The sequence below is a fragment of the Podarcis filfolensis genome, assembly GCF_964270895.1.
Source record: "Podarcis filfolensis genome assembly, chromosome: 15".
In the NCBI taxonomy this organism is placed as follows: domain Eukaryota; kingdom Metazoa; phylum Chordata; class Lepidosauria; order Squamata; family Lacertidae; genus Podarcis; species Podarcis filfolensis.
This window is the reverse complement of record NC_139618.1, coordinates 17,131,955-17,148,993: the sequence shown is the minus strand read 5'-3', so window position 1 is coordinate 17,148,993 and position 17,039 is coordinate 17,131,955. Positions and strand designations below refer to the sequence as shown.

Below are 17,039 nucleotides of genomic sequence, written 5' to 3'. Positions count from 1 at the left end.
CAGTGTGTTGACTGAGGTGCTCTGGGAGTGTTTTCAAAGTGTGGGATATAAATCATTTAAATAATAATATTTTAAAAGCACCTGTAAAGTATATTTGATGATAAACAGCTAAGGCCTTTAACTGAGGGAGATGACAGGGACTGAAATACAGTGGTACCTTGGTTTTTGAACATAATCTATTCTGGAAGACCGTTCAAGTTCAAAAACCAACACTCAGTACAGAAGCCTCAAAATGGAAAACTCAATACGAAAGCCGCGTTTATGGTTCAACTTCTGAGGCACGTTCAAAAACTGAAGCACTTACTTCCGGGGGGTTTACAGCGTTCAAAAATCTAAATGTTCGGCAACAGAGACATTAGAAAACCGAGGTACCACTGTATAAGGATTCTGGTAGCTGTAATGTGTGAGCAGTTATATAAGATGCACCAAACAACATATGGTGTTTTTGGTTCCTCTCAGCAACCTCAGAGTGTGCGCCTACTCCTTAGGAATATTGAAGGACCCTGCTGGACCAGGCTAATGGCCCACCTAGCCTAGCATCTTGTCCTCCTAGGGGCCAAGCAGATGCCCCAGTCAGAAGTCCACAAGCAGGAGCCAAGCACAAGAGCTGTCTCCCCTCATGTGTCTTCCAGCAACTAATATTCAGAAGCACTTCTGCCTCCGACCATGGACAGCACCCACAACGAAGCATTATGTGGCTTTTATCTGCAAGATCACCCCCTGGGGTCTGCATCCCTGGCCAGCCAAGGTCCATTTTCTCATTGCATCTTTCTGGGAATGGGATGCTGAAGCAGCTATAAGCTCTGCCTGTCTCCATCAATCTACCAAATCGATACAGCCCAGAGCAGGCATCATTATCTGTACGAAGAACCCCCTTCCTTGCAACAGCCGTGGTTTGTTCTATTAGCAGCCCATTGATTCTGACATTTTGTTGGCTTCTTGTCAGACTCCGAGAGAAAAGCATCCCTTCCCCATTATTATAAATACAGGACCCGTCGTTATTTCCTCTCGGCCAAAGCTGTGTTGCAAAGCCCAGATCCGCTGTAGATTATTACTGACAGGTGCTCATTTTCAGGACAGCGCACAGCCTCTGAACTCCGGCTGGGCCATTTGAGGCCTTTTGCTCTCCTCTCCAAAGACTTATCAAAGGAAAAGTCGGGAGATGTTGGAAGGCATCTGCCCTGAGCCCACAAAGTAACTTCTCAATAATTGCTTCTTCTTCTGCTGTTGCTGTTGCTGCTAAAAGCATCAGAGGGAGGAAAGGGGAGAGACTGAAGAAGGCAGCCATAAAAGATTCAAGAAACAATCTCCACCATGGTTTAATAGTTCACGCCAGGACAGAGAGAGCTACTCTGTTTTGCGGTTTTCAGCTAGAAATCCCAGACCTTGTGGTTGGCAGTATCACAGCTGGGTTTCAGGGAATGGAGTGAGGGGGGATTTCAAAAATGGCATGAGCCCATAGCCAGAAAATCCATGGCAAGCGGGGGGTGATGCATATGTCTGGGTGTGGTGAGGAGAGGAGAGGAGAGGAGAGGGAAGGAAATCAATGGAGAGTCTAAATGTTGGCCACAGGCTTCCAGGGTCAAAGGCAGTTTTGTTTCATTTTGTTCTCTTCTTGTTTTTATTATGTATTTTGTGGTTTTATCTTGTGAACCACCCCAAGATCTACAGATGAAGAGCAGTATACAAATTTTAACAACAACAACAAGCCAGACAATGCCATTCTATATTTTTTTAAATTTTAAATAAGTGTCTCATGCCGGGGATAGAGACCTGTGGGGACCTGTGAGGCCCCCCAAATGATTTTATGCTTGAGGTAAAGAAGGAGAGGGGGAGGGGAAAGGCATGGAGAGCGTGGCACCGTATCCTAGAAAACATATCAAAGTGGTTTACAGCAATAAAAACATACAGTAAAAAACAGTAAAAAACAGAACATCAATTAACCATTAACACGGATGAATATCCAAGGGCAGAGAGTTCCACCGGACTGGGCCAATGATGACACGAAAGGCTCAGTTTCTCATTGCTGTCAGGTGAGCCTCGCCAACGCATGGGACAACCCATGACGCTCCTGCAGATGATCTCAGTGAATGGGCTGGTACATAAGGGTTCAGGCGATCCCTGAGGAACCCAGGACTTGATTTTTTCAGGGCTTTATAAATTACTACAAGAACTCTGAACCTGGCTCAGTAGGAAGTACTTGGTGGCAGCTAGGCTGTGTCTGTGTACTTTTTGTACAGCTGCTTGAAAAATGGGGGCGTTTTATCCAATATGCCTGAAATCTGCCAGAACTAACGGCTTGCTAACAGGATGTTTGTAGATTTCATGCCACATGCATTGTAAAACAACAAAGTTAGAGGCAGCAGAAGGCTGGCTGAGTCTCCCACTGAAACAAGTGGGGGAAATGGGGGGAAATAAATGAACCAAAAATGAGTGGGAAATAAACTTCAAAATTAATGAGAAAATCTCCACACACACACACACACACCGCTTTTTGCACACGCATACCAATCCCCAGTTTCAAATACCAGTCAATTCTGACAATATCTCCAGGACCCCACAAAGAATGAGGAAAAAAGGAGTCCAATATTTTGTGGTTTCTTTGGACTACAAATCCTGAAATATTCAATCCTGGAGGATAATAGCTTGAAGAAAATGTCCCAGAAGCACAAGATCAGCTGCCAGATTCACTGTTAGTCGACTGCCGTGTGCACAGGGAGGTGAGCCAAGTGCTTAAGACAGAAACTGATGGGAGGGGGATATTTTAAAAATTTGGATGAAACGATCACAGGCAGCCAGTCCACTGGAAACTGGCAAGTTCTTGCTCAGACTGATCCAACACTCTCTTTTAAAATGTGTCTGAATGTATGGAAAATGCTTGATTTGGGTAAACATTTAAAGCCTGGTTCTTCTGCCCCCACCCTCCAAGGAAAACGTTGGAGACAGCTGCTTAGAATCAGGCTCTTGGCTTTAAGAAATAGGAGAAAGGGCATCTCCCCAACAGTGAACTCAAGATTGATTTGTGCTGAAACTGGACTTGCAAGCACGGCATGTGCAGCCCAAGCTGTCTTGCACTTGGACTGACTCCGAGGACCATGATGCTGCTTGAACCAAGGAGCGGGATTCTGCACAGTTTTCTTCCGGTGAGGCTGCTGTCAGCAGGAAAAGGAACAAAGCCAATCTTGCCAGTTCCCTCTGTCCTCATGCCCTGTCATCTAAATCTGGAGGGCACCAGACTTGGGAACAACTGCTATAGTTTGTTCACCAAGTCTTTGCTATGTTCTTTGTTTAACTTGTGTTTATTTTTCTGCCTATGCATCTAAAACAGTGGTTCCCTAAGTGGATGGTAGCACCCCCAAGTGGGGGGACAGACAGGCAGTGGGATTCCCTAGCTAGGAGGTTGTTAAGAGGTGATGGGGTGGCAGGCAAGAACTGGAGGTATAAATGACTCTCAGACTTTGACAAGCTGCTATCTCTAAATAAACTTCATCAGTTTTGTTAAATTGACTAAACTAAATAGTTTTAACTGGATTTTCAATAAATGTGCAATTAACTGTTACTGTTTTGAATGTTATTATTCAGAAACTGCTGTTTCTGAATAATGCTTATTACAGGGTATGGTTGGGGACACTGGGGATCGTGGAACCAAAATGGCTGTGGCCTAAAAAAGATTGGGAACTACTGGTTGTATTGCAACCCCATTGAGAGCATAGCTGTCAACGTTTTCCGTTTTTTAAGGGAAATTCCCTTATTCTGAATAGGATTCCTCGCAAGAAAAGGGAAAAGCTGACAGCTATGATTGAGAGCTCTGGTAGAAATAGCCAGGATATTTTGACTTTTGAAAAGTAACTAATAGACCCTCACTTCCCCAAAAGAGCCTCTGACAAACCACTTCTTCTCAGCAAGCGCAATGCAAGAGGCCCCAGCAAAATGGGACCTAAATAACGCTCAGTATTTCTGCAGAGAGCTTTCGTAGTGCTCAAAGCACGTCTTCACAAAACGTAGTCTTACGATCTCACAGTTTTGATGATGCAGAACTGGAAAAAGAATCAGATGAACAAAGGAGCAAAAGTTTACGAGATAACACAGCAAGGCACTTGGCTCAATTTATAACAGTTTCCCAGCCGTCAGAAAACCAGACGCTTAGGCAAGCAAGCCCTCCGTCAAAATATTTGCTAATGTAACAACCATGCATAAAAATATCGTTTCTTTGCAAACCCATCTTAGAGATGTGAAATTTTATGAATGGTTCAGTAAAGCTGGATGAGAAAACAAATAAATGGACTGAGAAGAGGCTGGAATGTGTAATGATGCTACTGAGAGGAAGAGAATGAAAGAACACTATCGAACCACCAAGAATCAAAGCACAGAGAGAAAGGTCAGCAGAACATCATGACCTTTAATTCAGTCTACTCCTCCCCTGCCCAATTCCGGCGTGTGCATTTTATTTTAGCTGAGCTGAATGCACAAAAGGGTGCGACTATAAGCATTATACACACACACACACACACACACACACACACAGGCTTTGTACCTGTGGCTGATTTTGAGACAAGAGGACAAGGAGGCCACTCTCTGGCCTGATCTTTGCAATCATATCGCCAGCTTGCTGCAGCATCCGGATTGCTCAGCTCATTGTATTTTACAGGCTGCTTTTGAGCATCATGTTTACCCTTCAGGAAAGCAGCAGTGAGTCACCCCGTGATATTCTAGTGGCATTATCCATTCATTCAGCAATATATTTGGGGATGATGAACCAGAGGAGGTGTGCTGGGGTGCTATTCAGCACAAGGACATAAAAGACAGAGAGAGAAGGAGAGAGATGGGTAACCTGTGGCTTTGAAGTTCTTCTTTGAACTTGCATTCCCATCAACTCCATCCAGAATTCTTAATAGTCCGGGATGATGGGAGTTACAGTTCAGAAAATCTGAATGGATATGGGTTTCCCCATCTTTGGAAGAGGAATTTTTGAAGTTTGATGCCCAATTATTCATGAACCAAGCTTCTCCCAATGGGCCTAGCACTCTTTTAGGTGAGGCTGGTGCCAAAGGAGCCCCCCCCCTCTCTCCTCTCCTCTCCTCTCCTCTCGTTTTAATGCTGCACTTAGTTGTTCCTCGTCTCTCTCATACCACTCTTCCCTACAATTATGACACTTTATTCCAAGTCCATGGGAAAGAAAGAGAGAATCTATCCCTTTAAAGATCTTTCATCAGCTCCTGGTGCCTAAGGCAGCAGCTGTGCTGATTAAAACACTTCCTGACACTGCAAAGCTGGAGAGGCACAGTGATGGGTTTGCATGGTTGCCTTCATCATCCAAATATTGTACTCCATGCTCTCTCCATTGGCCCGATTCAGAACAAGGCAGCTCCTGGCATTTGTACCCCTATTACAATGGCAGTGAATATATTTGCAATTGACTCTTAAAAATTATTCCACGTTGCTTTTCCAATTGCCAGGAAAAGACAGCAAGGGTGGTACTTAACACCTGCTAAACTAGCGAAAATGTTTAAAAGAGAAAAAGGCAAATGTTGGAAATGCAATGAAGTAGAGGGATCCTTTTTCCACATGTGGTGGTTCTGTAAAGTAATCAGGGAATTATGGGAAGTACCGTATTTTTCGCCCTATAGGACGCACTTTTTCCCCTCCAAAAATGAAGGGGAAATCTGGGTGCGTCCAATGGGGCGAATGCAGGCTTTCGCTGAAGCTTGGAGAGCGAGAGGGGTTGGTGCGCACTGACCCCTCTCGCTCTCCAGGCTTCAGGAAGACATCCGCAGCCTAGGCAGCCCTGCGGGAGTTCCCGCAGGGCTGTCTAGGCTGCGGATAGTAGCCTGCTTCCCGGAGCGTCGGGCGCCCTGAAAGCAGAGCGCCCGGCGCTTCGGGAACACATCCGCAGCCTAGACAGCCCTGCAGGAGTTCCCCGCAGGGCTCCCCACGCTGCAGATAGCAGCCTACCGCCCAGCGCGCGAGACACCCTGAAGCAGAGCGCCCCGCGCGCTGGACAGACAGACATCCGCAGTGTGGGGAGCCCTGCAGGAGTTCCCCGCAGGGCTCCCCACACTGCGGATAGCAGCCTGCCGCCCGGCGGGTGGGGCGCCCTGAAGCAGAGCGCCCCTCGTGCCGGACAGACATCAGCCAGCCCCACAAGCTCGGGGGACAGCAGGGAGGCGCATCACCGCCATCCCGCTGTTCCTCGACCTGGTTTGGTTTCTCCGACTTGCTTTTGGGGGGTGGGAAATAAAGGAAAAAAATTTTTCCTTTATTTCCCCCCCAAAAAACTAGGTGCGTCCTATGGGACGGAGCGTCCTATGGGACGAAAAATACGGTAATTTACCATGATATACACACACACACACACACACACACACACACACACACACCCCTTCCCAATAAAGCCTGAGACATTCCTCTTGGGAATGGTAACAGAAGTCCCTAAAAAAAAAAAGAATTTATTATTCTATGCCACCACTGCAGCTAGAATCTTTTTATTTATTTATTTATTTATATATTTATTTTCAAAGCAAAATTACAACAAAAATTACAGACATCGAATCCGAAATAAAACAGTACAAACAAGAAAAAAATAACACAAAAGAAAAAAGAACAAAACAAAAACAAAAAACAAAAACACACATCTACAAATAAAACCATATCATCATTTTAATCTAGTCATTACATACATATACACATATTGACTTCCTTCCTTTGTTCTAAGACCTCGAAATTTTTACTCTTTCTAAGTTGTTGTGTCTAATGTAGATTACTTCTAACTTTATACTTTTTACACCATTTTTCTCTTTCTTTAACCCTGCAAAGCATCATTCATTACATACCAATATGCTTACTCCAGAACAATGTTTTTTCATATATTCTTTAGCACATCCCCATTCTTTTAATAATTTTTGGTCCGACTGTCTCCTTATGAATGCTGTGAGTCTTATATACAGTGGTACCTCTGGTTACGTACTTAATTCGTTCCGGAGGTCCGTTTTTAACCTGAAACTGTTCTTAATCTGAAGACCACTTTAGCTAATTGGACCTCCTGCTACTGCCGCGCCGCTGGAGCACGATTTCTGTTCTCATCCTGAAGCAAAGTTCTTAACCCGAGGTACTATTTCTGGGTTAGCAGAGTCTGTAACGTGAAGCGTATGTAACCTGAAGCGTATGTAACCTGAGGTACCACTGTATTCAATTTTATTTGCCATTCTTTCATTGATGGAATTTTTCTCCCTTTCCAATTTTTTGCTATGAGCATCCTGGCAGCTGTTGTCGCATAGAGGAATACTTTCCTTTGATTGTCAGGAATATGGTTTGTGATTATACCTAAAAGGAATGCCTCCAGTTTTTTACTAAAAGATATTTTAAACATCTTTTTGATTTCTTCATATATTTCATTCCAAAATTGTTTAATAGGTCAGCATTCCCACCACATGTGAAACATTGTTCCTATTTCTTTCTTGCATCTCCAACAGGTATTTGATTTTAATTTGTAAATTTTAGCCAATTTTACCAGAGTTAAGTACCATTGGTACACCATTTCCATCAAATTTTCTCTGATTGTGTAACATGCCGTAAATTTAATATCACTTTTCCATAATTTCTCCCATTGGTCCAGCTGAATTGCATAACCTATATCGCATGCCCATTTAGTCATAACTTCTTTTACTTCTTCATCCTTTAACTCCCATTCTAATAATAAATTATACATTTTGGATATACTCTTTTTCGAGTTTTGTAATAATACTTTTTGTAGTTTTGATTCTTCTTTTTCAAATCCTATTGCTTTGTCCTGATTAAATATTTGGGCAGTTTGATGATATTGTAACCATGTGGTGCAGTATTGGGTCACCTCTTCGTATAGTCTTAATTTTAATTGGCCCTGTTCCTCCTTTAGGAGCTGCTGGTATGTCACCAATCTTCCTGTCGTGTTTTTCTTTTTGACTGATATTACTTCTAACGGTGAAACCCACCATGGGGTTTTCAGTTCTAACAACCTTCTATGTCTCACCCAGACCTTATATAATGAATTTCTAATTACATGACTTAGAAATTCTTTATGCACCGCCACTTTGTTGTAAATTAGATAGGCATGCTGGCCGTATCTGTTCTTCCACCCCTCTAAGTCTAAAATGTCATTATTATCTAATGTAATCCAGTCTCTGAGCCAACTAAAACATGCCGCATCATAGTATATTCTCAGGTCTGGGAGTCCAAAGCTACCCTGTTCTTTTATGTCTGTTAATAATTTATGTTTGATCCATGGCTGTTTGCCTTGCCATATAAATTTTGTTAGGTCCATTTTCCATTTTTAAAAACATTCATCTTTACCTATTATGGGGATCATTTGGAAAAGGAACAGGAGTTTTGGTAAGATATTCATTTTAATAGCCGAAATTCTAACCCAGAGTGTTAAATTCAATCTTGTCCAAATTCCTATTTCTCTGAAGCTAGAATCTTATTGGCACAAAAGTGGAGAACAAGTACCCACTAAGGAAGAGTGGCAGTTTAAAATGCTTGAATATGCTGAATTGGCAGGCATAACAAATAGGATAAGGGATAAGGATGTTAAAGAATATAAGGAGGATTGGGTAACGTTTGTTGAATATTTAAAGAACCAGTATAAACAAGTAAATAACCCAGCAGGTCTTGAGTAAATTCAGCAGAATAGGAGCTAATAGAAATTAACAGAGGAAGAAATTTGAAGATTAACAATTCGGGATACGCAATTTAGTAGAAAATTTAAAAAACCAGGAAAAGGGTGGAAGGGGAGTCACTAGGTATTTAGTTGTATGTCGTGATTGGTATGAAAGGGGGGAGGGGATGTGGGATGCACATCTGTATTAAAAATGTAAATAAAAATTATATATAGTGGTACCTTGGTACTCAAACGCTGTGGTTCCCAAACACCAAAAACCCAGAAGTAACTGTTTTGGTTTTTGAATGTTTTTATTGTTTCCGGGACGCCTGCACCAATCAGAAGCTGTGCCTTGCTTTTCAAACATTTCAGAAGTCAAATGGACTTCCGGAACGGATTAAGTTTGGCGCTTTTGTTTTTGCTATTTATTTTGTTTTTCAGGCTTTTTCGGTTAATTTGTTTTTGTGACTGTGTGGAACCCAGTTCAGCTACTGACTGATCGATTGTGTGACTGTGGAAATGGATAAAAGCGCCCCCCCCCCCATCCAAACAATGATTATCATCAGTGCATGTAAGAAATTTTTTATTTTTATCATACTGTCTTATTTTACAGTACAATACATTGATTATTGCTTTCATTTTATGGATCAGTGGTCTCGTTAGTAAAATTCATGTTAAATTGCTGTTTTATTAGGAGTTGTTTTTAAAAGTCTGGAACTGATTAATCAGTTTTGCATTACTTTCTATGGGAAAGTGTCCCTTGGTTTTGGAACGAATTTCCGGAACAGATTAAGTTTGAGAACTAAGGTACCACTGTATATATTTTTCAAAAAGAGAGCAAGGATCCTTTCCTTGGCCTTCACAAGAACATACAAGTGTAAGATTTACTAGATCCTTGTGCTGATCCTTAGCACTACATTAGCTGGAAGCCAGGCTCCAGATTTGGCCTAACCAGCACAAAATAAGAGTACAGCCATCACTTACTGTGGATCTTCCTCTGTGCATGTACTAGATCCTCATGGGATCTACTACTGTAGCTATTGTGGTCTGCTGAGACTCATTTATTTTAGACTTCTCAAACTGCAGCAGCAAAATATGAGCCATATAAGCATAATATCTATTGCCTATTCTCATGCCTAGATTTGTTGTAATGACATGGAGTTTTGTGGGCTAGAGCCTAATGAAGTGGACCCTGGGTCCATAAAAGCATCTTCTGCAATAAATCTCTTTGTCTTTAAGGTGCCATGAGATTCTTTCTCATTTTTATTGTACCTTAAGGAACATCTGCAGCAGATAAAAGGTTGGATTTCCCCCCAGTCCTGAACTAAATAGGACTAAACAGATAGACACTCACACATGTTTAATTATGCATTGGTCTCTGAGAAACCGAAATATAAAAGGTTGTGTATTCAAGGTTGTATAACAGTCAGTTGCAAAGGATGGACATGTTTTTAAGCTTTATACAAACACAACCACCCACCTATCCCTTTTGATTGTTGACCACCACCTAGTGATGATAAAAACCCAAAGGGTTGCATCCAACCAAGTTCTACACAGAGTAAATCTACTGAAATCAACGGGCTTAAGATAGTTCTCTCCATTAATTTCAATAACCAATAACCTTGGAGACAACCCATTAAATATGTTTTCAATCAAAGTTCTCCAATGCGCTGAGCCTGCTCTATCCTTTGCCAACAGCCGCAGTCAGCAGTTCCATCTAGCTTGGCTTAGAACGGTTTTTCAAAAGTGGGCTGGCAGCTCCTGATTGTTCTGATCTTCCTTGTTCAGTTATTTAGAGGGACACTCAGCCAGCACTTAAAGCCACTGTTTAGAGTTGTCCACATCTTGTTTAAATTCATCAGACAACTCAGCAAGTGTGAAAGAACACTTGATGCGGCAAAGCAGAGCCCAGGGGCTCAGGGATCCTAGTCGCTGTCTGCAGATGGAGGGTGTCAAGCTGATGATAAAAATATGTCAGCATTGCTTGGCTGGGTAGGAAGATACAGGAACCATTGTCTTACTGCTTTTGCTGTGGAGGACATGAGCACTAGGATAATGGATTCAACTGTCAGGATAAACATTTGCAGGAAGGGACCGAAGCCAGTTTGGTATTCTGAAGAGGCAGGGACCCTGTGAGGACTACAACTGTCATCACTCCTGACCATTGGCCAGGTTATCTGGGGGCTGATGGGACCTGCAGTCCAATAACATCTGGAGAGACACAGGTCTCCTAGTTCTGGAGCAGAATGTTGGAACAAATCCTAGTGTATCTCATTGGGTGGTCTTGGACCGGTTCTGATTCAGGGTTGGGAAGCCTGTGGGCCTCCAGACATTGCTGGACTCCCAACTCCCAGGAGCCCTGGGCCGGCATTGCCAATGGTCAAGGAGGAGAAGAGCTGCTGGCCACCAACATCTGGAGGGCCACAAGTTTGCCAACAGTGGAGGTAGAGCATGGCTGTTAGTAGCCACTGATATCCTCTTCTGTGAATTTGTCTAATCCTCTCCTGAAGCCATCCAAGTCAGCTGCTAATCACCACGTCTTGTGGGAGTGAATTCCATAGTTCAACTATGCGCTGTGGATGACATACGACACGGCCTTGTCCTGAGTCAGAAGCCTGCCAGGCCACATAGCAAGCCTCTCTGGATTGTGAAGCATCTTTCAAAATTACTTTGTGAAATGGCAAGGAAGGAGGGAGGGAAGGAGCTGCTGTTCAAATGGGGAAAGTGGGGGGAAAAAAAAATCCTGTGAAACATGCCTAAGCCCTCGGGTGTGTCTAAAAAGCTCTTTGGATCTTAGCCTAATGCTAAAGAAAGTTCCTGCAGTAGCTCCGATCTTGTACTGCAGGGCTTTTGTGAAAAGGATGCAGCCCCAAAGAGACAAGTGTGTGTGGGGAGGGAGTCTCTGTTCCACACATTTTGACATTTCCTTTGAAGGGAGGAGAGAGGAAAAGGACGTCTCTCTCTGAGGGAGCATGAGAGCAGCTGCCCACACCATTTTGTGTTTCTTTTCCTGCTGTTTTAGATGTGGCAGACATTTTGTGTGATCCTCCCACATCTCCCCCCCACGACTGCCATTTTGTGACTGAACACCACAGCACTTCCTCAAAACTACAAATGTGCCCACTGGCCCCCACAGGTTTGGATACCCCATCACTTCATGTGCACAGAATCACACAGGGGATTGATATGAGCTGGGAACTCTGGCACAGAGGGTGTGAGGCATGTTGAAGTAAGAGTAGCAAAATCTCAGCTAAGAAACTCAAATTGTATATATGACTGATACCCTTCTTTGGAAATTAAGTCCATGTCCAAACTTTAACATTCAAAACTTTACTTGCAGAAACATACAGAGGAATTACAACATATTTATGGCCACATGCTACTCCAAGTCTTACAGTCTCTTCTTCTAACTTCCAAACAACTGTATTTTCCTCTCTTTTCAGAGCTCAGCACTCAGCCTTCTGTATCTCAATTAGGCCATGCCTTGCAGCTCCTATGAGAGATTTCCACTTTTATCTTCTCCTGCAATTTTGCTGTCCTTCTTTCAAGCAGAGAAGAAACACTCCAACACTCTATTCAACTTAGCAGTGTTCACAGTGGATCTTCAAATACAGTCATCTTGCTTCACATAAAATGAAGTCTCTCCTTCACTAGATATCTCCCCTGTGACCAGTGTTAGCCAATCACATGAGAACTACTAGAGAACTCCCTAGAATTCAGTTACCAACTAATCAAATGTAAACACATAGTGATGCATACAAGCATTTACAATTTCAGTGACTTAACAAGGCAGGCACAACGTTCTTCTGTGTCGGCAAGTAAGTAGTTGATGGTGCGGGGAGGGGGGCAAATTTTTGGCTGCTCTGAACAAAATACATTAGAGGCCTGGTCTGCTTTTCTGTGGCAGCACCCTCTCTTCAATGTGGAAACAGAAAGTGTGACCACAGCGAACAAGGAGCTCATCAGAATGAAAGCAATCCGGGAGTATAAATCATTTGCCCAGTGCAAATAACTGTCCTCAGGTGTTTACACAGCCAGATCACTGGGGCTGTTCATTCATGAATACATGAATGGCTGTGTAAGCTATCTGGGAGGCAGGGCAGTGTGGCTGAGAGGAGGCCAGGCCAATGTTGGGTTCAAGCAGGGCTTTCTTTTTCTAGAAAAAGAGGTGCCAGAACTTGCTGAGCTTTTTTTAGGGAGAGGACTTCTCTTCTTCGGCCACTTTCCCCAGCACCGTGGAAAGAGGTTCCTGTGAGTTCCAGCTTAGAAAAAGCCCTGGGTTCAAGACTGACTCCTTTTTTTCATGAGGAGGAAAGTTCTGGTTTTCAAAAGAAACCAGCACCAGACATTTCCAGTGGTTAGTTCCCAATCCCAATATTCAGCTCTTTCTTACAGTCAAAGGGTTAATAGTAATGCCCTCAAAAGGTGAGCATCTGGCTGCTGTTTCAGGGTGCCAGGTTGGTGTAGAGCATACAGGATATGGCGGGGTGGGGAACCTCTAGCACCAGGCCAAGCCATGCCCACCTGCCAATCACTTGGCATTGTATATGACACCATGCTTGGGCAGGTAAAAGGAGCTTCTGAAGCACCAATGGGTCACCTGATGGTTAGAACTTCAAAGTGCAGCACAGGGGCCCCCAGGGCTGCACTTTGAAGCCCCAACCATCAACTTTCCATCCAGAATGCCCCAGGTTTAATATATGGCATGGCATCCCCAGTGAAAAGGTTCTCATGGAACAGGGCTTGGAAAGACGACGCCTGAATTTCTGGAGAGTTGTCATCGGGATTGACAGGTGGACCAATGCTCTAAACTCAGTATAGAGCAGTTTCACATGCCATTCATCTGGAGAAGACCTTGGTGCAGATTAATTTCCACCCAGGTTTTTAAAATCATAATTCCAGCGGTATGTTGGTAAATCATGAAGCTCAGGAACTCATGACAGCTCATCCACATCCCCAAGGAGAGTCCAAAGATACAGGCAGCTGTGTTGATCCATTATATATTAATACCAAAAACCAGAAGTACATAGCATAAGGCCCATTTTATTATTATTAGCTGTCAAGTGTAGGAACCAGACCATTGATCCATCTAGTTCAGTATGATGACTATCAGCAGCTCTCCAGGGTTTCAGGCAGAGAACGTTCCCAGCCCCAACTGGAGATATCTGTAGGAAACCCCTATTCCTATCCCCGAGTTACAATTCCCAGAGTGCTTTAAAAATCACTCTGTCTTTAGGCTGAAAATTGTAGCTCTGAGGGGGAACAGGGGTGTCTCCTACAAACTCTCAGCACCTGTGACCAATTACACCTCCCATAATTCTTTGGGGAAAGCCGCAACTGTTTGAAGTGGCATCATAGTGCTTTAAATGTCTGGTGTGAATGTCACTATCACTGAGATCCAATTTGCACAGTGAGCACAAGGGATATTGCATTCCCATTTGCACCTCGCTTCCCCCACCCGCCTGTGGCATTTGATACAAACTGTTGAAGACAGCAACTGTGATCCAACAGATAATGTACTAGGCTTGGACCCAGGAGTCTGGATTTACAATCCTGCTCCATCCAATAACCCATTGGATGGCTTTGGGCAAACCATTATCTCCTGGTTCCTTCACAACCCTCTTCCATGCCCTCTGGTAAGACGGGACCACTAATGCCTCTCTTCATGAGGCTTTGGGGATTTTAACGCTCTTTTGAGCACTAAAAATAAAATAGAAATTATTAATAATAAATAAGTGAAATGACAGCTACATTTGGTCTTCTTTTTCCTGGGAAGGAGGGGTTTTAAGAAAGCATACTTAATGCATCGTCAAAACACATTAAGGCCAGAACCATGTAAGGCCCAAACTAACTGAACCCCACAATATTGTGGTTTTGTTTTACAACGCTTTTAAGTGGGCGACAAGAATGAGAGCTTGGTTTTAAAAATGGTGGTGGTTGGGAGCACCCTGGGCATGCTTCAAACTACCCCCATAGGCAGCGGCCAGAAGGGAGTTGTGATACAGAGGAGGAGGAGCATGGAGCATCATAGCCTAGCTGTATTTTCCAGCACAGCACCAGTGATGCCATCTGCTGGAGTGCCAGGACCATTGATGGATCCTACTTGCTCTGGCAATGGAAAGCAGGGCTAATGAGTCTTTCAAGTTTGCTTAGAACAGAACTTGAAAGATTCATTATCCCTGCCTGTGAGAGATTAGCACAGAAGAAGTCAGAGAATTGAGAAAATATCCAAGCCCTACTTTTATTTGACAGAGTTCCTACTTCAAATAGCAGTTCAAGTTCTTTACAAGATGTTTTGCAGTTCTGGTTAAAAGATCAAGGTTGTGTTTCAGCTGATGGAAGGTATCTCACTTAAGTTTTACAGAAGGAACCTGGGCAATCAAAAGGGAGCACCACTGAGTTCAAGGGAGCTCATTGCCAGGGAACAATGAATAGGATTGCAGCCATACTGGTCCCAATAGCCTATGTGTTATCCTATGTGCTGCTTCTCTTCGGTATGTGTGTAATGGTTTGACACAGCTCCTTGGTTGCTCTCCTTGAGGGCGTGGCAAAGGCTCTCAGGTTAAGCTCCTGTGCTTCAGAATCTACCTCTTCACCACTGGAGGGGAGCCAAGAGCTATGCCCAGGAGCTAGAGCTAATCTATGCTCCTGCAGAGTTATCTCAATTTTGTTTAATTCATGTTTGCATTGGGAAGAAAAAGCAGATTAAGAAATGAAGCGTGCGCGCGCACACACACACACACACACACACAATCTTCAGGGGAAGCCAGAACATGCACTGCTCTAGCAAAACCAGCCTGGGTTACAGCAAAGTCTGTTCCTTGCTGGGAGGCTCGATCAGTGACCTTAAACCACCCTGCAGCTTAAACTCATCCACCTGGAATGTGTCAAAGTGCTGGGTCAACCGTTTCCCCCCTCAAATAAGGCCTTTGAGAAACAGTTCCAGTTTGCACATACAGTGGTACCTCAGGTTACATATGCTTCAGGTTACAAACTCCGCTAACCCAGAAATAGTGCTTCAGGTTAAGAACTTTGCTTCAGGATGAGAACAGAAATCGTGCTCTGGAGGCGTGGTGGCAGCAGGAGGCTCCATTAGCTAAAGTGGTGCTTCAGGTTAAGAACAGTTTCAGGTTAAGAACGGACCTCCGGAATGAATTAAATATTTAACCCGAGGTACCAGTATATTGTGCACAGGAACAAAGGAACCTAAGAACATAAGATCAGGCCAACAGTCTGTCCAGTCCAACCTCCTGTTCTCACAGTGGCCAACCAGATGCCTATGGGAAACATGCAAGCAGGATTCAAGCACAAGAGCACCTCTCCCCTCCTGTGCTGTAAAGTGGATGTCAGAGGCAGAAGCGTAGCAACGAAAACTAGACAGGCGTCAAGATCCAAGACAGCAACCAGCAAAAGAGAGCAGGTGTGTAGGAAGGACTCTTGCAGCGGAGACAGGTTACTCTGGCTGAAGGAGAAGCTCTGATGAGGCCTGGGCAACCAGGATGGGCCTGTGCCAACATGCAGGCATGGAGATGCAGGAAGGTGCTTTCTGTTGAGCTCAATGCTGTCTGCGCTGAATGGCAGCAGCTCCTCAGGGGTCTTCCCCAGCCCTGCCTGGAGGGCCAGGGACTGAATCTGGGACCTCCTGCATGCAAAGCAGGTGCTGTGCCCTCTGAGCTATGGCCTTGCTAGATGCAGCCCTCAGGCCACAAAGCTGAGTCTCGCAGGTTTCCTGTAGAAACCAAGCTGGTGGCACAGGACCTAAGGAGCTGGAGCCTGCTTGCTGAGAGCCCCGGTTTGAAACATCTTCCCACTGTTGGAAGCATCCACAACTCAGGCTGGCAGCTGCCCTCAGAGAGCAAGACCTCAGGGAAGCATGTGCTGTTGTTGTGCGATCGATCGATCAGTCGATAGATGATAGATATTTGCATCAGACGCTAGTCAGTGCATTTTGTGTTCAAAAGTACAAGCAAATAGTAAACAACTAAACAGATAAAATTGCCAAACTAAGTTAAAATATATACAATTTAAAACACAAAGACCACTGTGTGCTATATATGTAAGAGCTTTGGGTGGTGTATGTGTGTGTGGTATGCCTATTATTTGTTAGATGCCTTGAGAATCATTTCATTAAAAGAAGGAATATAAACCTCCAAAGTTGTGTGTGTAAACTGGCCCTCTGACCAACAAATACTTGCTTACCCCGTGGTAATTTATTTTGCTATAGAGCTTGATTTATCTGAGGAGAAATGGTTTTGTTGTACCCCAGGGAGCTCAGGACAGAGGCTATTTCCTCTCACTGCATAAGAAAAGGAAAGTGGAAATAAAACAGTGTTTTATTACAAGAGCACCAAAGCAACTGGGGGAGAGAGCCTCAGTGGGCACGTAGACATTTATTGGAGCAAATGGA

General features: G+C 43.9%; 1 long non-coding RNA gene across 2 annotated transcripts in view; it reads right to left on the bottom strand.

Moving 5' to 3' along the window:
- The window catches only part of LOC310750784, a 168,372-nt gene that overhangs the window by 135,007 nt on the left and 16,326 nt on the right, over window positions 1-17,039 (bottom strand). The window lies entirely within an intron of this gene.